The 26,647-nt window shown below is 41.3% G+C and overlaps 1 protein-coding gene across 12 annotated transcripts in view; it reads right to left on the reverse strand.

Annotated features, from left to right (window-relative positions):
* Positions 1-26,647, reverse strand: part of PTPRD (protein tyrosine phosphatase receptor type D) — a 1,741,884-nt gene that overhangs the window by 1,522,198 nt on the left and 193,039 nt on the right. For all 12 annotated transcript variants that reach the window (XM_082266411.1, XM_082266413.1, XM_082266423.1 and 9 more), the window contains exon 3: positions 5,706-5,748. The gene's annotated coding sequence lies outside the window, so the exon portion shown is untranslated. The remainder of the gene's footprint in view (positions 1-5,705; positions 5,749-26,647) is intronic.

Below are 26,647 nucleotides of genomic sequence, written 5' to 3' on the forward strand. Positions count from 1 at the left end.
CCTGACTTGGCTCGTTTCTGACTTTGGCTCTGCTCTTGATTTGGTACCTCACTGCTCACCTGTTGATGACCCTGGCTAATCCTGTGACCATGTTTCTGTCTCTGATCCTGGCTTCCCGACCCATTCTAGTGTCTGCCTGGCTGTCTGCTGTCGCAGTTCCTGCTGCAAATATGCTGAGAGCTCTGACCAGCCACAGATTCAGTGCAAGTGGAGTGCTTCCTCAACTCCAGCTAAACTACTGTGCGCGGCTACTGTTCCTGACCTGATGGTTCTCCTGCTGTTTTTAAATCACATCTTCTGCTGCTAATTCCTCAATCTACATCTGCAGGCACTCATGTTACTCCTGTCTGTCGGCGCCCTCTGTTTCACTTCTAGTGGGGCCTGGGCTGGAGATACAAGAGAGTCCGACCTTGTAATTTCAGTCTCCTCTAAGGTATGTGACACCTCTCCTATCCCCTTCCTTTTCATCTCCCTCTTCTCTTTCACACCCTAGCCCGCACCTCATCTCCCTTTTCAAAGGTCCTTTTCTTCACTTACTCTATGGAAACTTTCTTTTCCCCCTGGTTAAACTCCCTGCAGGGAGTCTGATGACCAGGCTCTTTACCCCTGTCTTATACGTACTATGCCTGACTGACATCCTCTGCAATCTTTTTTTTTTTGACTACTTGGACCTTTAGAATATGTGGCCCTTGCTGCATTGGGACTTTGGCTCATTGCATGGAACCCTATCCTCTAAAAGCTTTACCCATGCACGTAGGCCCTGCTTACTCACTCCTGGTTCTCACTCAGCATTGCCTTATGTAAGTAACCTGCATGGATTGCGTATATTACTGATATGCCACTCTATATGATATTTTTGGGAAAACGTACTTTCCTTCCCTTTTTTACTCTCAATTTTTGTAATGTTGTTCATGACCCACTGGGTCTTTGTTTCTGTATTTGCAATTGAATTTCAATTAAGTTTTTGTGGAACAAAAAAAATATCATAAACCCTTGAGTTTGCGAGCCTAGAAGCAGTAGCACCCTCTGCCTGTCTTGTAGTGAATCTCAATTTTTTTTATATTTTAAAATGGAAGAAGATTTTCTGCCTCTGTAGGGTGTAATAATGCATAAATGCTCATGAAATGCAAGTTAGCAATTTTACATCATAAAAATAATACATACAAAGCAGGCGCTGTTAAGTTATGGCTAATGTAGATAAAATGGAAAATAACATACAAATGTGCCAATAGTGTTAACACAACAATACACTATTGCTATATAACCAGCAGAAATTAATAAATGTGAAGCATTCACAGTCCATATACGAAGAAGTATTTTTAAGTGGAATAAATTGGTGCTCAATAAATGCTGAAACCCACACCATGCTTTCTTATTTTGATTCAAGTACTCAACCTCATGATAAGACTCATAAATCTGCTCCCCAGAAGCCCCAGGTCCCAGCCTTATCAGCAATCAGAACACCTAGATGGGTCTGCACCTCTCTAATCCCTCGCGGATGGCCAATGTTATATAGCAATAGTGTATTGTTGTGTTCACATTATTGGCACATTTGTATGCTATTTTCCATTTTATCTACATTAGCCATCACTTAACAGCGCCTGCTTTATATGTATTATTTTTGTTTTTAATATTTTTCACTTAAAGGGGCAACAGTTAAGGGAACTCACTATATGGATGAGGTGCCCTTAATGGATTATTTCAAAGTTAACATCATAGGTGGAATCTTAATATTTTGGTGGCTCTGTTGTTTGCGAATATCCAACTGCCATTCAAAGTCTATTGCTATTTTTTACAAATTGTGCACATAGATACTTTTGTTTCTATTTTTTCTAAATAATACTTATAATTGCTAATGTAACTACCATGTTCCCTAACGTAAAACTGTCATATATGCTTACAGATGGAAATGGTTTTATTTTGTCAAACCCATTAAAAAATCTCATGCAAGAATATTGTTTGAAGTTCAAATGAAGGACTATATCTGAATAACATCAATACCCTGGAGAACTTTTGGCACCTGGTAGTCACTCCAAAGGTTTTACAAATGTTTTCTTCAGCAAAGATGGCAAACATCATAAGGCCTTTTGTAAATATGTCTACTAAACTCTTTGTTTGAATAGAAATATTGAACTCCCACTATTACTATTAAACACACAGGAAGATTATTCCAGATTTCTTTATTTGATCAATGTTTTCTGTGTGCTATTAGACTTACTCATTTATTAAAATAAAACCCGATTTAAATGGATAAATTATCTTCAATAACTTAATCTATTGGAGGTCAAATATAAAACAATTTTGAAGTTCACTGTTTCATAACTATATCAACATACAACCATACAATATAATAGAATAAGTAAAACACATTTATTTTCACAGAACATATTGCATATTTTTTTCTTTATACTGCCTAATTTTAATTACAAAAATATTTAACAAACAAGTGTCTTTTGTGAGAAAATCTCTAGTTGTAATTATTGAGAATTGCTGACCTTTTATTTTTCAAAGATCATTTAATAAAAAAATCCAAATGCCTTTGTCATGTTACATTTCATGTATTTTTAATGGAAATGTATTTGCTGACAAGTGACTTATGATTAATATATAATTTGTAAATCATGGACTCCAGAGAGAGAGATGGAATTTTGCCCCTGTACAAATCATTAGTAAGACCTCATCTGAAATATGCAGTTCAGTTTTGGGCACCAGTTTTTAAAAATAATATTGGGGAACTGGAGAAAGTGCAGAGAAGGGCAAACTGATAAGAGGCATAGAGGAGCTCAACTATGAGAAAAGATTAGAGGAACTGAATTTATTCTCTCTTGAGAAGAGGAGATTAAGGGGGGATATGATCAACATGTATAAATACATAAGGTAAATATGTAAAGGGCTAAGTTGCGCTAATATGTACTGAATCGATAAATGATCATCAGATAAAGCACAATAATTGATAAATAGTCCACAATGATAAGTAATCGTCGGTCGCGGCGTGCTGACGTCACCTGCTTGTGCGGACGCTATTGGATAGGATGGGCGGAGGAGCCGAACGGCCGGCGGCTTGCCTTATCCTCGCTGTATTATATCTACATTTCTGTAAGTTGCTGTCTATTTGTTTTCCAATAAAGTGTTGTGGTAATGCACTATGTAGTGCCTTTGTTTTCCATTTACACTATATTGGGGTTATGATCGAGCCAGTTCAGGAGTAATCTTTCCAGTGACACCTGCTCTAAGGATCGGCTTCCTGAGAGTGTGGTTGGTAACCCATTGCAGTCTGGTAAGCGGCAGTAGTGTTGGGAGAGGTCCTCTGTGTGTTACATCCTTCCCTCTTTTTCACCTAGAGCTTAATCTATCTGGTAAGCATTTAGGTCATAGGGGTGTTGGTGCTCTGTCTGGGGATTTGACTCTGGTGATGGTGTGCACCTCTCAGGGTGACCTTTAAGCATTAACAGTATTATGCTATGGAGTCTACTTTTTCCCATATATAACTACCATTGACTGATGTGAGGCGAACCTGAGCACATTCATCTGAGGCTGGTCGACTCTATTCCATCTGTGTTTGTGGGAGAACCCTATCCTGTTTTGGAGTGATCCTTTTGGAGTTATTGGCTCTGAGGACCGCATGACGGATTGTTTGGCCTGAACCTACTGTAATCCGATAAGAGGCAGTGGTGTCGGGAGAGGTTTTTGTTTGTCACTTCTATTCCCTATATATCACTCACAATTTGCCATCTGGTAAGCATTTGGGACCTAAGGGTGCTGGTGCTTTCAACTATCTGCCTTCTGGTGACGGTGTGCACTTCTCAGGGTGATCCATAAGTATATAACAGTATTACGCTATGGAATTTCAATTTTTCTCCCATTATGATTACCATCTGTTGATGTGAGGATTATCCAAGCATATCGATCGGAGGCTGGTTGAACCTACTTCATTTGAGTTTTTAGGCAAACTCTATTCCGCTTTCTGGTAAGGAGATGAACATTGGTTTATTCATCTGACACTGGAATTTTGGAATTTGGACTGTGTCTACCATTTGGATACAGATTTGTTATCATTGTGGACTATTTATCAATTATTGTGCTTTATCTGATGATCATTTGTCGATTCAGTACATATTAGCGCAACTTAGCCCTTTACATATTTACCTTTGCTTGTCACAATTTAAGTTGCTGCTGTTTTCTATTAGTTAGCGCAGTTATATTCTTTCCTTTTTATAAATACATAAGGGGTCCATATAGTGAACTTGGTGTTGAGTTGTTCACTTTCAGGTCAACACAGAGGACAAGGGGGCACTCTTTATGTCTAAAGGAAAACAGATTTTGTCTCCAAATACGGAAAGGTTTCTTCACCATAAGAGATGTGAAAATGTGGAATAGACTCCCTCTAGAGGTGGTTCTGGCTAGCTCACTAGATTGCTTTAAAAAAGGTCTGGATTCTTTCCTAGGTGTACATAATATAAATGGGTATTCAAATTTATTTTAGGTAAAGTTGATCCAGGGAATATCCGATTGCCTGTCAGGGGATCAGGAAGGATTTTTTCCCCCTGCTGTAGCAAATTGGATCATGCCCCCTCCCATTATAGATCCCACTTAGAGCAGGCCAGGGTCCCCCTCCTATTATAGATCCCACTTAGAGCAGGCCAGGGTTCCCCTCCCATTATAGATCCCCCTTAGAGCAGGCCAGGGTCCCCCTCCAATTATAGATCCCCCTTAGAGCAGGCCAGGGTCCTCCTCTCATTATAGATTCCCCTTAGAGCAGGCCAGTGTCCCCCTCCCATTATAGATTCCCCTTAGAGAAGGCCAGGGTCCCCCTCCCATTATAGAGCCCCCTTAGAGCAGGCCAGGGTCCCCCTCCCATTATAGATCCCCCTTAGAGTAGGGTGATTTGACTTCAAGACAGTTCTTACTTCTCCTACCTTAGGCTGCCTCGAGTCCTCCAGCCTCTCTCTCCACAGTCCCCAGTCCAGTCCCCCCTGCTGAAAGAAGAATATATTCCTACCTCCATCCAGTTATCCTGCGCTGGGCGGCAGCGCTGCACAGTGCCCAGAGACAGTCTAGTAGTCTAGACTCTAGTAACTCACAGTACCTCCCCCAGCCAGGGCCCAGAGAGATCACTCCGCAGGCAGGTGTCTCTCCTCTTTCGCCACCACCACTTCACTTGAGAGCCGAGCGGGAGGCGGGACTTGGGCCGAGCCGAGGGAGGGCAGAGGCGGCGAGGCTCTGCCCCTGAGCCATCGCATCGAGTCGGGGATTGGTCGTGACTTGTGAGTCTCAGAGACAGTGAGACTTGAGTAAAAAAAGTCAGCGACAGTGCGAGTTTGGAATGGAATGATCCGTAACATTTTTATAATTGTAAGGAGTAATGATGCAGCACATAAAAAAATATCGGAGTAAAAGTATTAAACTCATCAAAAATATGTACTGAAGTAAAAGTGGAAGTAGGAGAAAAAAATTATACTCTAGTAAAGTACAGATACCGCCTTTTAGTACTTAAGTACAGTTGTGAAGTAGTTCTACTTCGTTACTATACATCTCTGAGAATAGTACATTATAATTTATTTGCTAAATTTTACTCCAATTTTCATTTTTGATCTAGGATTTTCTAGTTCACAAATACATGTAATACAACTCCTATTGTAAATGTCACTTAAAATAAACACAATTAAATATATTAGATATTTATATAAAGTAATGTTGTAACTTACATGATGAGAGGAAGCATCTTGCAGTTGCTGTCCCAGGGAAGGTCTGAAAATTACAAAATTTCATTTAAGGGAATGTTGAATAATTTTGGTAAATACAGGAACTCATCAATTTAACTTTTGAATAAAAGGCTGCAATTAGTAAACAGTTATAGAATAAAAGGGTGTCTTTACACATTTTACTGCTATTTTAAAATATTTGAAAATTGATATTTATAATGTTGTCTATCTAAAAAAGTTCACATTTGAAAAACATGTACTTACCAGATAATATGACTATGAGTAATTTAAAATGCATATTTTAGATGTAGGTTTTTTTCTGTTTCATATGCAGTTATTTTTTTTATAGCTTATGCCCCAATAACTATAGCTCAGTTATTTGCTCAGCAAGCAATAGCAGACATGGAGGAAATAATTGCAATCATGCAAGACAATCCATCTAAGTTCATAGATACATGGTTCTATTGGCTTTATTTCCAAACCACGCCCAAATACAATAGACTTATGGGAAACCTCTCCTTATCAACTGCTTAGCTGAAACTGCTCTTGACTGCACAGCTATTCCACTGTTCCCTTGCCACTACTGAGTGTATCTGGGCAGCATTCAGTCCGTTACTGAGAGGTGGAGGCTCAGAGGCGGAAAGGGAAGCCAGGGCACCCCTATGTGGTTGGGCCGCCTGGTTCCCCTTCCCCACTGCTTCCATCTAATCCCTCTAATATCCCGCTGTCGTACCCCATCCATTTTTCATGTCCTTCTGGTCCCTCCCTTGTCCCTGCCCTCACCAACCCGCTTCCCCTTCCTACCTTTTTTCCCCTTTCTTCCTCCTTCCCCTCATTGTCCTCATATCAGGAAATTCCTGTGAGATGTTTGGCTAATAGAAATGTGCATGCGTACATGAATCTTTCACACAATGTTCTGCAATAGTGTCATATATTATGACTTTGTTACATATACCTGTGACGGGTTCTTTTTACTGACACATTGGGGTGGATTTAGTAAATGCAACTAAGCTGTTCACATAGCAGGGGGATTTTCCCTTAGCTTAAATGAGGTGAAGCTTTTGCAATATCCATCTTCCAATCATGTACAAGAAAAAAAAAACCCTTTTTTTTCTTGCACATGATTGGGTAGTCTTTGCAAAAAGAACTGTCATCACATTTTTATAAGCTTAAGAAATATTCCACTGCAAAATAAAATATCTCTTGCACAGCAAACAGCGTATTCGCTATTAGTAAAAAAAAAAAAAAAAAAAAAACTTATTGTAACTCTTACGTCTCATCTATGTCTGTACAGTGCTGATCAGAGAGTTTCTGTTCTGTAGCTCAGTTAGCTCATATGGTATCACCATCATACTGAAGTGCTGAAGCTCTAAAACCAAAGGGGCTAAGAAATTTATACTAGCAGGTCTAATTATTGCAAGGGAAATGTTTTTGTCCAGAAATAGGCAGATTCTCACCACCAACATTTTCACTGAAACAACTACCCATCTGTGGCCATCCTTTTGATAAAATATTATAAAATGTAGCTCTTTGGATGTGCTGCCTTAAGTCATTTTATCGTATTGTCCATGCATACCTTGGATATCCATTGTAGTTCCCCCTGCCTAGAGCACAGTTTGTTCACAGTACATGTTAAAGTAATTTACTTCTGACTTAAATGATTATTCAATCTACTGCAGAATTTTATCTCAGAAAATGAATTTCCAGGGGGAATTTAAAATTGTTGTTTGGGTTTAGGGGCACACAAAGTAAACAGCATTACTCTTTATTTTCAGTATGACACTTTCAACTTCCTATTATTTATTTTATTTATAATGTAAAGTCATTTATATTGCACTTTCAAATGAAGAGCACAGAAGCACAAGATACAATCACTACTGGAGCACGGCTTCTCCAGACCCTTTCACCCTTTCACGTCTGTCAAATTTACTCAGGGTGAACCTGCTCTCATCTGTGAAAAGCACAGGGCGCCATTGGAGGACCTGCCAATTCTGGTGTTTAACGGCAAATGCCAATCGAGCTTCACAGTACCAGGCAGTGAGCACAGGGCCCGCTGGAGGACGTCGGGACCTCAGGCCACCCTCATGAAGTCTGTTTCTGATTGTTTGGTTAGAGACATTAACACCAGTGGAAATAGGCTCTGGCAGTGCTCATCCTGTTCCTCCTTGCACAAAGGATCAGATACCAGTCCTGCTTATGGGGTAAGGACCTTCTACGGCCCCGTCCAGCTCTCATAGATTAACTGCATGTCTCCTGGAATCTCCTCCATGCTCTTGAGACTGTGCTGAGAGACACAGCAGACCTTTTGGCAATGGCACGTATTGATGTGCCATCCTGGAGGAGTTGGACTGCCTGTGCAACCTCTATAGGGACCAGGTATCCCCTCATGCTACCAGTAGTGATACTGACCCTAGCCAAATGCAAAACTAGTGAAAAACAGTCAGAGAAGAGGAGTAGGGAAAAAAAGTCTGTAGCCTTCACCTGTAAAACCACTCTTGTTTTGGAGGTAATCTCATAGTCGTCCATCTAGTGCACCTGTTGTTCTTTTTATTAACACCAAAGCAGCTGAAACTGATGAACAACCCCCTTTGCTACTTAACTGACCAGATCAATACCCCAGGAGCTTAATTGACTTGATGCTGTACTCTGATTAAAAAGTGTTCCTTTATTTTTTTGAGCAGTGTAGTTGTACAGGATGCTATCATGTATGAAAATGAGGCCTTGCAACAGTTGTACGATGATGCCACTTATGAAAAGCTGAATAGTAACCCCACAAAGGTATACAAGGAAAGGCTGACAGCATTCTTACAGAAAGAGGTGAAAATTTGGGTCTTTACCAAAGAGGAGGGTGAGGTCCTAGTACCCCATTTCTCATTAATGGCGGTCTTTTACCATCTCCCAAAAACCCACAAGGATTCAGATCCCCTAGTGGGTAGGCTCATAGTGCCTGGGATAGGATTCCTGAATATAGGACTGGGTTAGTGGGTCGGTACCCAACTACAACCTTTGGTTAGAGAACTACCCAGCTTTTTAAGAGACACCAAACCGTCACTAGGCATTTGGGAATCATTTTATTGGAAAGAAAATTATCCCTGGGTTAAGTGTGATGCTGCCAGTCTCTACTCATGTAGCCCCCATACATTGGGTCTAGAGGCCATTACTTTCTATTTGGATAGATATAGCAACCTAACATGTGTCCAGAGTTCATTTTAGATAGTTTGGGGTATCTTCTTGGACATAATTTGTTCAATTTGACGGTAAGGTATTCCGCCAGGGGTGTAGAGTGTCCATGGGTGCTAGGTTTTCTCCCTCTTTTGCCAACCTGTAGATGGGTTAGTGGGAGAGGGTACACATCTATAGTAATGGGAACCCAATTAGTCCCCAGATCAGGTTTTTTTATCGCTATATACAGTGAGGGATAAAGTATTTGATCCACTGCTGATTTTGTTTGTTTGCCCACTGACAAACAATTGATCAGTCTAGAATTGTAATGGTTGGTTTATTTTAACAGTGAGAGACAGAATAACAGCAAAAATATCCAGAAAAAAAAAAAACCATTCCAAAAAAGGTATAAATTGATTTGCATTTTAATGAGTAAAATAAATATTTGATCCGCCCTCAATCAGCAAGATTTCTGGCTTCCAGGTGTCTTTTATACAGGTAACGAGCTGAGATTAGGAGCATTATCTTAAAGGGAGTGCTCCTGTTTTTAGCTTGTTACCTATATAAAAAAACACCTGTCCACAGAAGCAATCAATCAGATTCCATTCTCTCCATAATGGTCAAGAGCAAAGAGCTGTCCCAGAATGTCAGGGATAAGATTGTAGACCTACACAAGGCTTGAACGGGCTACAAGACCATCGGCAAACAGCTTAGTGAGAGGGTGACAACAGTTGGTTTGATTATTCGCAAATGGAAGAAACACAAAATAACTGTCAATCTTCCTTGGTGCAAGATCTCACTTTGTGGAGTTTCAATGATGATGAGAACAGTGAGGAATCAGCCCAGAACTATACAGAAGAATCTTGTCAATGTACTTAAGGCAGCTGGGACAATAGTCACCAAGAAAACAATTGGTAACACACTACGCCGTGAAGGACTGAAATCCTGCAGCGCCCGCAAGGTCCCCTGCCTCAAGAAAGCACATGTACAGGCCCCATCTGAAGTTTGCTAATGGACATCTGAACGATTCAGAAGAGAACTGGGTGAAAGTGTTGTGATCAGATAAGACCATAATCGAGCTCTTTGGCATCAACTCAACTTGCCATGTTTGGAGGAGGAGGAATGCTGTCTATGACCCCAAGAACACCATCCCCACTGTCAAACATGGAGGTGGAAATATTATGCTTTGAGGGGGGGTTTCTGCTAAGAGGACAGGACAACTTCATTGTATCAAAGGGACGATGGACAGGGCCATGTACCGTCAAATCTTGAGTGAGAACCTCCTTCCCTCAGCCAGGGCATTGAAAATGGGTCATGGATGGGTATTCCAGCATGACAATGACCCAAAACACACAGCCAAAGTAACAAAGGAGTAGCTCAAGAAGAAGCACATTAAGCTCCTGGAGTGACCTAGCCAGTCTCCAGATCTTAATCCCATTGAAAATATGTGGAGGGAGCTGAAGGTTCAAATTCACCAAGAATTAGCCTCAAAACCTTAACCACTTTAGCCCCGGAAGATTTGGCTGCTCAATGACTAGGCCACTTTTTTCCGTGTTGGCACTGTGCGACTTTAACTGACAATTGCGCGGTCATGCAATGCTGTACCCAAACAAAATATAAGTTCCTTTTTTTACCACAAACAGAGCTTTTTTTTGGTGGTATTTGATCACCTCTGCCCTTTTAATTTTTTGCGATATTAATAAAAAAAAGAGCAAAAAGTTTGCGAAAAATTGACATTTTCTACTTTGACTGTTAAAAAATATCCAATATATTAAATTTTTGTCATATATTTAGGGCCAAAATGTATTTAGATACATTTCTTTGACAAAAAAATTCTCAATGAGCATATTTTTATCCACTTTAAGACCGGTAGATTTTACCCCCTTCCTGACCAGGCCATATTTTGCGATTCAGCACTGCGTTACTTTAACGGACAATTACACGGTCGTGCGACGCTGTACCCAAGTGAAACTTATGTCCTTTTTTCCCCACAAATAGAGCTTTCTTTTGGTGGTATTTGATCACCTGTGAAATTTTTAATTTTTGAAAAAAAGAGCGACAATTTTGAAAAAGAAACAATATTTTTCACATTCTGCTATATAACATTCCCCCCAAAAAAATGTACAAATCAAAATTTTTTTAAATTTTAGGCCAATTTGTTTTCTGCTACATATTTGTGGTAAAAAAAATTGCAATAAGCGTATTTTGTTTGGTTTGCGCAAAAGTTATCGCATTTACTAACTACGGGAAAGATTTGTCATTTTTATTGTTTTTTTTTTTACTAGTAATGGCGGCGATCTGCAATTTTTTTGCTTGACTGCGACATTGCGGCGGACAGATCAGACTCCTAACTGACATTTTTGACACTTTTGGGGGGACCATTGACAGTAATCAATGCTAAAAATATGCACTGTTACTGTAATACTGACACTGGCAGGGAAGGGGTTAACACTGTTGGTGATCAAGGGGTTAAATGTATGCCTCATGCTTACTGACGTGTGTGGGGGGGGGGGATGGGGTTCTGTGACAGAGACAGAGATTGCAGGTTCAGCTATGCTGAATCTTGGGATCTCTCCCTGTCTGTCACAGAGATGATCCGCCCGCTTTGTTTACACAAGCGGGTGGATCTTCTCACACTTCCCCAACGATCAGGGAAGAGAGACGGTGATTGCCACCTCTCCTCCTCCGCCCCGACTCCCGCTGTGTCTAAACACAGCGGGAGCAAGCCTCTGGCCGCAGTAGCAGCACAGTGAGCAGTTCTAAAGTGGTTAATGACTTGGAGAGGATCTGTAAATGGGAGTGGGACAAAATCCCTCCTGAGATGTGTGCAAACCTTGTGGCAAAATTCAAGAAACTTCTGACCTCTGTGATTGCCAACAAGGGTTTTGCCACCAAGTACTAAGTCATGTTTTGCGAAGGGGTCAAATACTTATTTCACTCATTAACATGGGGATTCATTTAAAACTTTTTCAAAATGCGACATGACCTGAAGATGGGCCATGCCTGAAAAGCATTTTTATTAGTGATGGGCCGAACACCCCCCTGTTCGGTTGGCACCAGAACATCTCAAACAGGGAAAAACTCTATTAAAGGGACACGGACATGAAAAATCAAAAGTCCTCATTTTAAAGGCTTATATGCAAGTTTTTGCCATAAAAAAGTGTATGGGGACCTGGGTACTGCCCTGGGAGACATGTAGCAATGCAATTTTTGTTTTTAAAACAATCTTTTTTACAGGAGCAGTTATTTTAAAAATGCTTAAAGTGAAACCATAAAATTAAAAAATCCTTTAACCACTTTAATACCGCTCACGGTAATACTACTGCGGCAGAGCGGCACGATACCGCTCAGCCACGTAGTATTAACGTGATGCGCGATCACGGCTCCAGAGCGCGCTCCCGCGCGCCGCGGGTCCCGATCCCGATGTCATTCGGTAGGGAACCGATCAGTCATCAGATACTGACCAATGATTTTTGGTCAGTGTCTGTAGATCGGTCCCCACCAATGGCAATCTGTCCCCTGTCTGTGTAATGTAAACACAGACAGGGGAAGTGATGTCACTGTCCTTCCTGGAGTCCTTTCGGTTCCAGGAGAGAGACAGAGACACACCAAAAACGTGAGTTCCACCAAGCAGCACACTGACACACCTCACATAGGTACATTTAACCCCTTCATCACCTCTGATCACCCCCTGATCACCCCCAAAACCCCTCACAGTGAACACTATATACAGTGGTATACAGATATTTTACTGATCACTGTATAAGTGTCACTTGTGAGCGTAGTTTGCGCCTGCGTTAGGCCCAAATAGGGTTAGGGTACCCGCCACCTATCCCCTAATAAAGTTTTTACCCCTTGATCAGCCCCAGTTAACCCCTTCACTACCTATTACTCTGTGCACTAAATACAGTATATAGGTAAATACTGATCACTGTATTTAGTGTCACTAGTGACCCTAATTTGCGCTTGCGCTAAGCCCATATAGGGTTAGGGCACCCGCCACCTATTCCCTAATAAACTTTTAACCGCTTGATCTTCCCCAGTTAACCCCTTCACTCCATATAAATCAGTGCACTAATATATACAGTATATCAGATAACTACTGATCACTGTATTTAGTGTCACTGGTGACCCTAATTTGCGCTTGCGCTAGGCCCGAATAGGTTTAGGCCACCCGCCATCTATCCTCTATAAAGGTTTAACCCCTTGATCTCCCCCAGTTTAACCCCTTCACTTCCCTGTCACAGTGTTCACTATATACAGTGATTACCGATCACTGTATTAGCGTCACGGGTGACACAACTTAGGCTAGCTAGTTAGCGTCAGGGTCCCACTACACCACCGTTACTTAGCGTCAGTTAGAGTCAAGTACACTAACACACACACACCACCGTTACTAGTATAGTGTTTGAACAGATCAATATCTGATCTGATCAGAACTATACTAGCGTCCTCATAATTTAGTGTTCCCCAAACGCAGTGTTTGCACAATCAGCACTGATTCCTGCTAGCACCTGCGTTTAGCCCCCCTGCCCAGCCCACCTTACCCAGGCAAGTGTAGTAATCAATAGATTACTGACACTTCCAAAAAACACAAATCACACAAAACCGCTGCGTTAGCAGAGTCAGGCCTGATCTCTGTTAGCACTAGCAGTTTTTCTTTGTAGCGACCAAATAGTCCTCGACAACCAGGTGCTTTTATTACCTAGTAGTCGCATCACTGTACGAGTAAATTTAGCTACCAAAATGACAAAACGTTCGCTCAGTGATGATGCTATATACAGTATAATGGCCATGTCAAGTGAGAGCGATGGGGAAGCCTCACTGTCAGAATCAGGGTCAATATACGAACCAGATGACAGCAGCGGCTCCCTGACAGATAGCTCCGACAGAGGGGTCCCTGCTAGGGTCAGGCGTACCCGACCCCATTCTGGAGTTGTTGACTTGCAAGAACTGGAGGTTTCTGGTATGCAGCAGAGTGCCAGTACTAGTGCCGCTCACACTTCTCGTGAACTGGCAAGCACGAGCGGCCTAGTACACCCTGGACCTTCAACCAGCACTGCAGTATCACCTGGTGACGTGGCGAGTCACCTGAGTGCAGTTGAAGCTGGTGCGGTGGCTAGCACGAGTAGTGGCCCGCAGCCACCGCGTATCCGAAGACAGGCCCGTAGAGCCCATAGTGTCCTCCCTGAAGCGCTGGCATATCCTAATTGGCAGCCCACAGATTCCACAGCGCCAGTACTTCCCCCATTCACCGCCCAACCCGGAATCCAAGTGGAAACAGCTGGTTTTAATCCCATAAACTTTTTTGAGCTGTTTTTCACTGAAGATCTTTTCAGATCTATTGTGGACCAATCAAATTTGTACACTCAACAATTCATCGCCGCCAACCCAAATTCACCCCTTGCCAGACCATTCGCCTGGAATCCTATTACGATTCAGGAGTTTAAAACCTTTCTGGGCCTTTCCTTCAACACGGGCATTACAAGAAAGAATGAATTGCGGTTATATTGGTCCACTGACCCAATTCATCAAATGTACGTGTTCTCTGCTGCTATGTCCAGGGCTCGATACCAACAAATATTTCGGTTCATGCATTTCAACGACAATGAACTCTGTCGTCCTCGGGGAGACCCTGAATATGATCGGCTCCACAAAATTCGGCCCCTCATAGACCACTTCAATCAGCGGTTCGCAGCCTTGTTTACCCCCCAACAAGATGTCTGCGTTGACGAGTCCCTGATTAAGTTTACTGGTCGCCTTGCTATCAAACAGTACCTCCCCAGCAAGCGTGCCAGATACGGGGTCAAGTTGTATAAGCTTTGTGACAGGGCCACAGGCTATACAGTTAATTTCCGTGTCTATGAGGGAAAAGATAGCACTGTGGAGCCCCCCGACTGCCCAGGCTACATAGGGAGCAGCGGCAAGATAGTTTGGGACTTGGTGTCACCCTTATTCGGAAAGGGGTACCACTTGTACGTGGACAATTTCTATTCAAGCGTGCCACTTTTTAGACACCTCTATCAATTGCAAATTGGCGCTTGTGGCACCGTGCGATCTAATCGCCGGGGCTTCCCCCAGCGGCTAGTGAATGCCCCACTGAGCTCGGGGGAGAGAGCCTGCTTGAGGTGCGAGGAATTGCTTGCAGTGAAGTGGAGGGACAAACGAAACGTTTACGTGCTGTCCTCCATTCACCCAGACACGGCAGTCCAAATTACTACGGTCACCGGTGTTGTTGTTGAGAAACCCCTCTGTGTCCACGACTATAACCGTAAAATGGGAGGGGTGGACTTCAACGACCAGATGATGGGACCGTACTTAATTGCCCGTAAGGCCAGACGCTGGTACAAAAAAGTGTCTGTATACCTATTTCAATTGGCTGTTTACAACGCTTTTGTCTTATACAAAGCTTCTGCTGGAACATTATCCTTCTTTCAATTCCAAGAAGAGATAATCAGAGCCCTTGTGTATTCAGCTGGTGCTCCTGCCCAACTTCCCCAACCAGATGCAGTGAGGCGGCTGCATGAGAGGCATTTTCCGCAATACCTCCCGAGTACCGATACCAAACGATACCCCCAAAAAAGATGCCGTGTCTGCAGCAAGCGCGGATTTAGGCGTGACACCCGGAATTATTGTCCCGACTGTCCTGACCGACCTGGTCTTTGCCACGGTGACTGTTTCCGTCGCTACCACACACTAGTGGATTATTAGCATAGGGTACAGCACGGCACAGTTTAGGGCACATTTACACAGGGTCTCAAAAGATGTTCGATGGCTATCGTCATTTTGAGAGACCCGAACCTGGAACCTGGAACTCGACGTTTGAAGAAAAAAAAAAAAATACATAAAAGCCAAAAATAGTTGTCGTCTCAGTCATTTTTTATGTTCTTCTACACTTCCTATGTACTTTTAATGTACTTTGTTTGTTTTTCATTCTTTTGTGACCTGTTTCTCTTGCAGGTACTCGTCGGCTACCACGCATTGATTTCATATATTCTGACACAAACAGTGTTTGCGCTCAGCATACATGGATACCTTTGCTGATAGCAGCTGTGGTGATTTTCTGATTTCAGCACTGCAGTTAAAATCCTATTTTGGTATACGTGGATAGCGCCGTGTATACCCATCATTAAATTCAGTGGGTGGTTGTTTGGGCGGTTAATGATGAGAATCCAAAAACTTTTGTTGTGTCAGTCATTTTATATGTCCTACTCTTCCTAATGTACTTTTTTTTAATGTACTTTGTTTGTTTTTTCATTCTTTTGTGACCTGTTTCTCTTGCAGGTACTCGTCGGCTACCACGCATTGATTTCATATATTCTGACACAAACAGTGTTTGCGCTCAGCATACATGGATACCTTTGCTGATAGCAGCTGTGGTGATTTTCTGATTTCAGCACTGCAGTTAAAATCCTATTTTGGTATACGTGGATAGCGCCGTGTATACCCATCATTAAATTCAGTGGGTGGTTGTTTGGGCGGTTAATGATGAGAATCCAAAAACTTTTGTTGTGTCAGTCATTTTATATGTCCTACTCTTCCTAATGTACTTTTTTTTAATGTACTTTGTTTGTTTTTTCATTCTTTTGTGACCTGTTTCTCTTGCAGGTCCCTCGTCGGCTACCATGCATTGATTTTATATATTCTGACACAAACAGCGTTTGCGCTCAGCATATATGGATACCTTTGCTGATAGCAGCTGTGGTGATTTTCTGATTTCAGCACTGCAGTTAAAATCCTATTTTGGTATACGTGGATAGTGTCGTGTATACCCATCATTAAATTCAGTGGGTGGTTGTTTGGGCGGTTAATGATGAGTAATACTACGCATTATTCCTGTGCTGATTTCTGATAGGTTCTCTTTTTTTTCGTTCAGCCCACAGGCTGCATGAAAAAAAAAAAACCTATATGCCAAACAAAGACCAGCAATGTACTGGTACGTTGCTGGACTTTGAGTGGTTATACCAGGATGATGCCTGCAGATTTAGGCATCATCTTGGTATCGTTTTTTACAGCAAGCGGTCGGCTTACATGTAAAAGCAATCCTAGCGGATAATTGGCCGCTAGACTGCTTTTACATGCAGTGGGAGGGGACTCCCCCCCCCCCTCCTGCCGCCTTCCGCTGCCTTCCACGGTTTTTCTCGGGCTCTCCTGTCCCACCGGTTAACCCGAGAGTGCAGCCGGTGGTTCAATTATCTAACCATAGAGCTGATTGGAGATGAGAATGGCTCCAATCATCTCTATGGCCTAAGATGCCGGAGGCTACGAGCATTTCATAACTTCTGTTTCGCCAGAAATAAACAGCGCCATTGGGAAATTGGGAAAGTATTTTATCACACCAATTTTGGTATGGTCAGATGCGTTAAGGTCAGAGGAAAGATCTAGAGTATAAAAGACCCCAATTTTTTTTAAAAAGAGTACCTGTCACTACAGATTGCTATCATAGAGGAAATTTAAATTCACCGTGATAACAATAAAAATGATTAAAGAAAAAAAAATGAAAGAAAAGGTGTCAAGATAACATAAGAAAGCAAATTAAAAAAAAAAAAAAAACAAAAAAAAAAAATCAAGCCCCCCTGTCCCCCCGTGCTTGCGCGCAAATGCGCGCACAAGCGTTGGTCTAGTGTCATATGTAAACCGCAATTTCAGCATGCATGTGAGGTATCGCCGTGAACGCCAGGTCGAGGGCAGTAATTGTTGTGGTAGACCTCCTCTGTAAGTCCAAAGTGGTAACCTGTAAAGACTTTTAAAGGCTTTTAAAACCGTACGTAGTTTGTTGCCGCGGCACGGGCGTGCGCAATTTTTAAAGCATGTCATGTTAGGTGTCTATGAACTCGGCATAAGATCATCTTTTAAATTTTACCAAACAATTTGGAATTATATAGTGTATTTCTGCATTAAAAATAAAAAAAGTGTTTTTTTACGCAAAAATTGCGTTTGGAAAATGTGTGCGCAAATACCGTGTAACAAAAAAAATTGCAACATCCACCATTTTGTTCTGTAGGGCCTCTGCTTTAAAAAAATATATAATGTTTGGGGGTTCAAAGTAATTTTCTTGTGAAAAAAAAATATTTTTTCATGTAAACAAAAACTCACAGAAAAGGCTTGGTTTTCAAGTGGTTAGAAGAGTGGGTGATGTGTTGCTAAAATTGAGCATAAAATGCCAGGACTGTTCAAACACCCCCCAAATTACCCCTTTTTGGAAAGTAGACACCCAAAGCTATTTGCTGAGAGGCATATTGAGTCCATGGAGTATTTTATATTTTGCCCTAAGTTTCAGGAAAATGACAATTTGTTTTTTTTTTTTTTTTTTTTTACACAAAGTTGTCACTAAATAATATATTGCTCACGCATGCCATGGGTATATGTGAAATGACACCCCAAAATACATTCTGCTGCTTCTCCGGAGTACAGGGATACCCCATGTGTGAGACTTTTTGTCAGTCTAGCCGCACACAGGACCCGGAAAACCAATCCGCACCTTCTGGCTTTCTAAGGGCGTAAATTGTTGATCTCACTCCTTACTACCTATCACACTTTTGAAGGCCATGAAATGCCAAAATGGCACAAAACCCCCCCAAATGACCCCATTTTGCAAAGTAGACACTCCAAGCTATTAGATGAGAGGCATGATGAGTCCATGGAATATGTTATATTTTGCCACAAGTTTCAGGAAAATTATTATTTTTTTTTTTTTTTTTTTTTTTACACAAAGTTGTCAGTAAATGATATAATGCTCACACAAGCCATGGGTATATGTGAAATGACACCCCAAAATACATTCTGCTGCTTCTCCTGAGTACAAGGATACCCCATGTGTGAGACTTTTTTGCAGTCTAGCCGCGTACAGGACCCGGAAAACCACTCCCCACCTTCAGGCTTTCTAAGGGCGTAAATTGTTGATCTCACTCCTTACTACCTATCACACTTTTGAAGGCCATGAAATGCCAAAATGGCACAAAACCCCCCCAAATGACCCCATTTTGCAAAGTAGACACTCCAAGCTATTAGATGAGAGGCATGATGAGTCCATGGAATATTTTATATTTTGCCACAAGTTTCAGGAAAATTATTATTTTTTTTTTTTTTTTTACACAAAGTTGTCAGTAAATGATATAATGCTCACACATGCCATGGGTATATGTGAAATGACACCCCAAAATACATTCTGCTGCTTCTCCTGAGTACAAGGATACCCCATGTGTGAGACTTTTTTGCAGTCTAGCCGCGTACAGGACCCGGAAAACCACTCCCCACCTTCAGGCTTTCTAAGGGCGTAAATTGTTGATCTCACTCCTTACTACCTATCACACTTTTGAAGGCCATGAAACGCCAAGATGGCACAAAACCCCCCAAAATGACCTCATTTTGCAAAGTAGACACTCTAATCTATTTGCTGAGAGGCATGGTGAGTATTTTGCATCTCTCATTTTTTTTGGAAAATGAAGAAAAAACAGGAAAATGCATTTTTTTTCCTCTTTTTTCAAATTCCAAAACTTTGTGACAAAAAGTGAGATCTGCAAAACACCCAACATGCCTCTCTGCAAATAGCTTAGGGTGTCTACTTTCCGAAAAGGGGTCATTTGGAGGGGGGTTGTGCTGTCTTGGCATTTCATGGCCTCCGAAACTGTGATAGGTAGTCAGGAGTGAAATCAACAATTTACGCCCTTGGAAAGCCTGAAAGTGGGGGTTGGCTTTCGAGGACCTGTACTCGGCTAGACTGCAAAAAAGTCTCACACATGTGGTATCCCTGTACTCAGGAGAAGCAGCAGAATGTATTTTGGGGTGTCATTTCACATATACCCATGGCATGTGTGAGCAATATATCATTTAGTGACAACTTTGTGTAAAAAAACAAAAAAAAAAATAATAATAATATATTTCCCGGAACTTGTGGCAAAATATAAAATATTCCATGGACTCACCATGCCTCTCAGCAAATAGCTTGGGGTGTCTACTTTGCAAAATGGGGTCATTTGGGGGGGTTTTGTGCTATGTTGAAATTTCAGGGCCTCCGAAACTGTGATGGGTAGTCAGGAGTGAAATCAACAATTTACGCCATTAGAAAACCTAAAGATGGAGATTCATTTTCGGGGTCCCGTACACAGCTAGGCTCCCAAAAAGTCTCACACATGGGGTATCCCCATACTGAGGAGAAGCGGCAGAATGTATTTTGGGGTGTCATTCCACATATACCCATGTCATGTGTGAGAAATTTATCTTTTAGTGACAACTTTGTGTTAAAAAAAAAAAAAAAAAAAATTGTAATTTTCCCAAAACTTGTGGCAAAATATAAAATATTCCATGGACTCACCATGCCTCTCAGCAAATAGCTTGGGGTGTCTACTTTGCAAAATGGGGTCATTTGGGGGGTTTTGTGCTATCTTGAAATTTCAGGGCCTCCGAAACTGTGATGGGTAGTGAGGAGTAAAATCAGCAATTTACGCCATTAGAAAACCTAAAGATGGAGATTGATTTTCGGGGTCCCGTACACAGCTAGGCTCCCAAAAAGTCTCACATATGTGGTATCCCTGTACTCAGGAGAAGCAGCAGAATATATTTTGGGGTGTAATTACACATATACCCATGGCATGTGTGAGAAATTTATCTTTTAGTGACAACTTTGTGTTAAAAAAAAATTTTTTTTTTTTTTATTCATTTTTCAAACACCTGTGACAAAAAAATTAAATATTCAATGAGCTCAACATGCATCTCAGAACATTCCTTAGGATGTCTACTTTCCAAAAAGTGGTAATTTGGGGGGGTCTTGTACTGCCCTGCCATTTTAGCACTTCATGAATTGAGATAGGCAGTCAGAAATTAAAGCTGCGTAAAATTTCAGTATTTACACCATAGTTTGTAGACGCTATAACTTTTGCGCAAACCAATAAAAATACGCTCATTGAATTTTTTTTTGTCAAAGACATGTAGCTAAATATATTTTGGCCAAAAAATATGACATAAATTGAGTATATTGGATATTTTTTAAAAGACAAAGTTGAAAATTTCATTTTTTTGCAAAATTTTCGCTCTTTTTTTATTAATATCGCAAAAAATAAAAAGCGCAGAGGTGATCAAATACCACCAAAAGAAAGCTCTGTTTGTGGGAAAAAAAGGACGTAAATTTTGTTTGGGTACCACATTGCATGACCGCACAATTGTCAGTTAAAGTCGCACAGTGCCGAAGCACAAAAAGTGGTCTGGACGTAAGACAGCAAAATCCTCCGGTTGTAAAGTGGTTAAATATCGTGCCGGGGGGGGGTCCCCTTAATGAACCTGTAAAGTGGCGCATTTGTATGATGTATGGAGTTCCCCCTAAAAATCCATACCAGACCCTTATCCAAGCAAGCAGCCTGGCTGGCCAGGATGAGGGGGGGGGGGGATGAGCGAGCACCTCTCCCCTCCTGAACCATACCAGGCTGCTTGCCCTCAACATGGGGAGGGTGCTTTGGGGACAACCCTGGGCTGTGGTTGTCGGGGTCTGCGGGTGGCGGGCTTATTGGAATCTGGAAGCTCCCTTTAACAAGGGGGGCCCCAGATCCCGACCCCCCCATGTGAATGGATATCGGGTACATCATACCCCTACCCATTAACCAAAAAAGTGTCCAAAAAAAATAAACACAAAAGCCAGTTTTTGACAAATCTTTTTTTTTAAATAAAAATAAAAAAATTGTGTCCACCGATGTAAATCCAGTGTCAATTACGTCATCCGCCGCACCCGGAAAAAAGAAAAAATTAAAAAAAAAAATGCTTTCGCCTCCCGACCAATGAGCTGCTTGAGCCATGACAGCTCTATTATAGAAAAGGGACGCGGACACCCAGTTACATCACTGCCACACAAAATATTGACACTTTGGGCCCAATTTGGACTTTTTCACTTAGGGGTGTACTCACTTTTGTTGCCAGCGGCTTGGACATTAATGGCTGTGTCTTGAGTTATTTTGAGGGAACAGCAAATTTACACTGTTATACAAGCTGTACAATCACTACTTTACATTGTAGCAAAGTTTCATTTCTTCAGTGTTGCTTCATGAAAAGATATAATAAAATATTTACAAAAATGTGAGGGGTGTACTCACTTTTGTGAGATACTGTATATGATATCATAAAGAAACATGACACTAGTGTGGCAAGACACTTCTATGAGGAACAGAGGAAACACTATGGCCATCCCCATACAAGCAATAGAAAAAGTGGTCACACCTAAAAGAGGGGGAATGTGTACAGGTTTCTGTGTAAACATGGGGTGCATTGGATATTTCATTTAAAAACTAGAATTCTAGAAGGCCTTAACTTTGAGTGGCACCTCACACATTTTTATGAATGATTGCCCAAGCAGACAATGTTTCTTACTTGTTGTCTACAATACACATGTAATGTGAGGGGGAATATAAATAATGATTGCACATTTGACAGATAGTGGGAGGTAGGTAGTTTAGACTTTATTAATAATAGAATTAAAATAAAAAAAAAGGTGTAAACAAGTTTTCTACTGTCCCTTGCATTTAAATACACCTTGCGTGCTTCTCATATGTTTTTTGCTAGCATGTATTGCAGCTTTGGGATGTGCTGACAATGGGGAGCGAGTGTGTGTTGGGCTCTTTCAGTCTTTTATGTCTGCATGCAATAAACACCCACTTATACACTGGGATATTATGAGGCTGCCATGAGATAGAACACGTTCATTGCTCTTTGTGTTAGTGCCTGTTTGGCACTGACGTGCAGAGTGAGTATGGTATTTGGTGTATGTGTAGCCTCTGTCCTGCATAGTACTTTAGCAGACCTCCCCACGGGGGTCTGTGAGACTTTTTCCCTATGTGTCAGTAACCCCCACTTCAGAGTATATGGGTAGCCTCCCTGTGAGGGTCCTGTAGCAGACAAAATAAATAGAACTAAAGCCTCAGCCATCAAGTACAGGTTTTTGGAGTTCTGACAGAACACCCTCTCTCACTGTGCTCAATTCTACTTTCCTTAGCTACCGCCAGTCCTCTCCCAGAGAAGAAATGAGGATGCGTGAATCACTATACCCTTCCTCTGTTTAGATTGTCTACTGCTGAAAGCCAGAAATGAAGTTCTCAAATAACTCTGCTGACTTCTCGTGGCCAGTTTGGTAGGGTATAATGAGATTAGAAGAAGAAGGTTCATCAAAATCACTGTCTGAATACAGGCTCCTTTGCTCCAGGAAGTTGGAAGATGACCTTGGTTTCATGAATCATTCACTGGCTAAGGAAAAACAGACTTATTTCATTAGCTATGAGGGGCCTAAAACCACTTTGACCTGCACACATGCTACCTCTGCTTTTAGGCGGGCCTGCCTACCATTTTGAGTTTTTAGGGATATCCCTAACTTTTATTTTTACTATAAGAGACAATAGAGGGAGGATCTAATATCCTTATTGCAGCCTCCTAGTAGCAGACATAACAGACATAATCCTATATGCAGCCTCCTAGTGGCAGTGGTAACATGGTCTGCTAATGAAAACGTGGAATGGCAAAAAAATAACTAAGTCAAGGCAACTAACATCCAATCTGGATATAGTGTCTCATTCAGCAGTGTGAAATCCTCAAGGAAAGGGGAAAATATGAATTAAAATATAATTTCAAAACCAAACCAAAGTAGGAGAAAAAATTGAATCATTAAGAAAATCAATACTCTGATGAATGAAAAAAAGGGAAATAGATCAAAGTAAGATTAGAGAAAATACAAGAACAATGAGAAGAATATGTCAATAGGTGAAACAGAAGGAAATACACAATAGATATGAAGAAATACAGAAATTAGAAGAGAGAAATAAAACATGGAGGATAAAAAAAATCACAAAAAAGAAAAATGTATTTGCAAACGGAATTGAAAGTAAAGGTGATAACCAAAGAGAGTGAGATACACAGTAGATAGATAGAATAGAAGAATATTTATAGTATGTTAAAAGAACAGTAAAAAAAAGTGAAATCGTTTTCTTGCATTATAAGAAGCATCTACCAAGGTGAAGAAATTACTGAACAATGGTTACAAACTACTTTCATAGTAATCCCAAAAAAAAAAAAAAAACATATTATGAAGGTCATCGAACAATAATTCTGAAACCACAAACAATGAAAGTTTTATCAAAAGTAACCTAAAACTGCATACGTTCAAAACTCCAAGTCAAAATTGACCCAATTGAATATGGCTTTCGGCCATAAGTCACCACCGTCAAGAGCATCACCACGCTGAAAACCCTTCTAGCAAATCGTATCAACAAGCAATAGTGAACATATTTATTGATAAGTTTGTGTAGTAGCTGGAATAGTCTGTTAGCTAAAATGTTTTGCGAATATCTTGGGTATTAACCTGGGGATGACAGGTCATTTCCAGATTTTGGAATGGTCGAGTTATACAGTATGTACGAGTGCATATATTGGGCATGAGGAACTTCCCCCTTAAATAGGGAGTTGTAAAGGTGAATTGGGGGGGGGTGTTGTCTAACATGGGGAGAATTAGGAAACATATCTATACTTCATTGACCTTGTTAAGGCAATTTGATTAAATTGAGCATGATAGCTTCACAGAAATGCTCCTAAAAAAAGGGTGTGAAAAAGATGTCAACCTAATAGCCACTATCTATAAAAAGAGCAAGAATTTACACAGATAGATACCAAACATGAACATGGGATATCAGTAGAAAAAGGTTAGTTGATGGAGCAGCGAATTGCTCCCTTTCTTCACCCCTTCTACCTCCCTGCTTATTGTATTTCCAGGCCAGATATATTCCCTCTCCCACTTCACCCCCACATTTTGTTCTTCCCCCTCTACCATGGCTTGGTAGCTTACCAGATCCCTCTTGCCAAATGGATCAAAGCCTTCAATCTCTTTTTAGTTCTCGTCTTCATTCCTCATATGTTAAGGAATGAGGCCTAGTAGTTATTTGAAAAACAAGCAATGCGAGGGCTTCAACACTTATTGCCTTTGAGTCCTGAGGCAGAAGGCATTGTTAAAACCCCAGCATCTTTATGCCATTCTCCCCAGGAAAGGCGTACTGTAGTGGCAGGTAATCCACAGCTTGAATACCCTGTTGGTGTGTTATACTTTTTTCATATCATTACTGCTTTTCACTGTCATATCCTATGTTACATGAGTTTACCTTGTATATGTTTGAGAATGTAATGGAATGTGATCTGACCATGTACTTGTGACACTGTAATACAATTTGTAATTCTGGTCTCAGAACACTTGCCAATGTACAATGCTTGAATAAAGAATTTAAAATAGTAGAAAAGCATAGTGTTCTGTCTCCACTTCAATGTGTTGGCCTTGAAATTCCAGTGTTAATCAGTGAACTAGCAGGAAAGGGAAAAAAAGTCTCCATCCAAACCAACACTTAAAAGACAAAAAGAGTGGTTATTATAAAGGACACAAAGAAGAAAAATGAATGCTTGAAAATGAAAGAATAAAGCAAGTAATTAACTTCCAATACCTTAAGATATGGAGTAATGAAAACCCGAAAACAATGTCAACACCAAAGGAGCTGATAAGGAATTTCCCTCTAAGCACAAAAAATTGCACAAATGCAAATCTGGTACATTCTGGGGTATAACACTGAAACATTTCCCTCACAATGATGTTGATTTACTAAAGGAGTAGAGTATATCCTTTTGCAAAGTGATTTTTCACTTAGGTTGGTGAATGTGGTAAAAATTTGCTTTGCAAAGAATACCCTATGACTACAAATGAATTCCTGGTTTACTTGTTTGAGAATTTTTCAAAACTAAAGGATGATTGGATAAATGGCTGTCGGAAAAACCAAATGATAATCAGATAAAAACCAATGGTGTCAGCACCTACTGCATCATTAGAAACCAATGACAAACCAATGACATCACCAGACCCCATTCACTTGTTGCTGGGAATCAGAGAGTAGCTGACATCATTGTCCAAATATGGCCATAGCCATTTTTAGTCAGTGATGTTATCCCCTATTCCGGCCCCTTTTTTTATACTCCAAATGACTGTTGTCGTTGGTACATGGTAGTTGGGGGTTAGGGACACAAATCTACATTGCTGGATAATATGATTGATGATATATTTACATCAAAGTACAGGAGTGGGGCCAGTATCTGGGACCCCCCCCCTCTTATTTTTAAAGGGGCTTCTAGATTATGATAAGCCTACTGCTCACAGATTCCCCACAACTGCCAGGCAAGGATTAGAGGCCCTTGTCTTTATCAACATGGGTAGGTTGTATACATCATACACAAGCAGATTAAGGGCACTCCCAGGCAAGGCATACAAGGGAATTAAATATTTTTATTGTTACCCTTGTAACCACTTGCCGACTGCCGCACGTCTATTTACGTCGGCAGTACGTCGGCAGTCAGCCCCTCACAGGCAGAGTGACATAGATGTACGTCACTAGCCTGTGAAGGTCTAGGGAGCGAGCGCGCGCCCCCAGAGGCGCACTCCCACGTGGTCACGGACCCCCCCCGCGCGTGTGACCGGCGAACCCGATGTCCGCCGGTCACTCTGCGATCATCGGTGCAGAAGGAGAAAGGCAGGCGGCTGATGTAAACAAGCCGCCTGTCATTCTCCCCTGTGTAGAAACAGTGATCATACGGTTCTACTATATTGTTCCTACACCTCAAGCCACAGCCAATCACAGTTAGAATCACGGCCCTAGGGACACACACCACCCCTCCCTCTCAAAAAAAAAGTTAACCCCTTCACTGCCAGTGTAATTTTACAGTAACAGTGCATATGTATAGCACTGATTACTGTAGAAATGTCAATGGTAACCCCAAAAGTGTCA

This window comes from Pelophylax lessonae, assembly GCF_965119305.1.
Source record: "Pelophylax lessonae genome assembly, chromosome: 1".
In the NCBI taxonomy this organism is placed as follows: domain Eukaryota; kingdom Metazoa; phylum Chordata; class Amphibia; order Anura; family Ranidae; genus Pelophylax; species Pelophylax lessonae.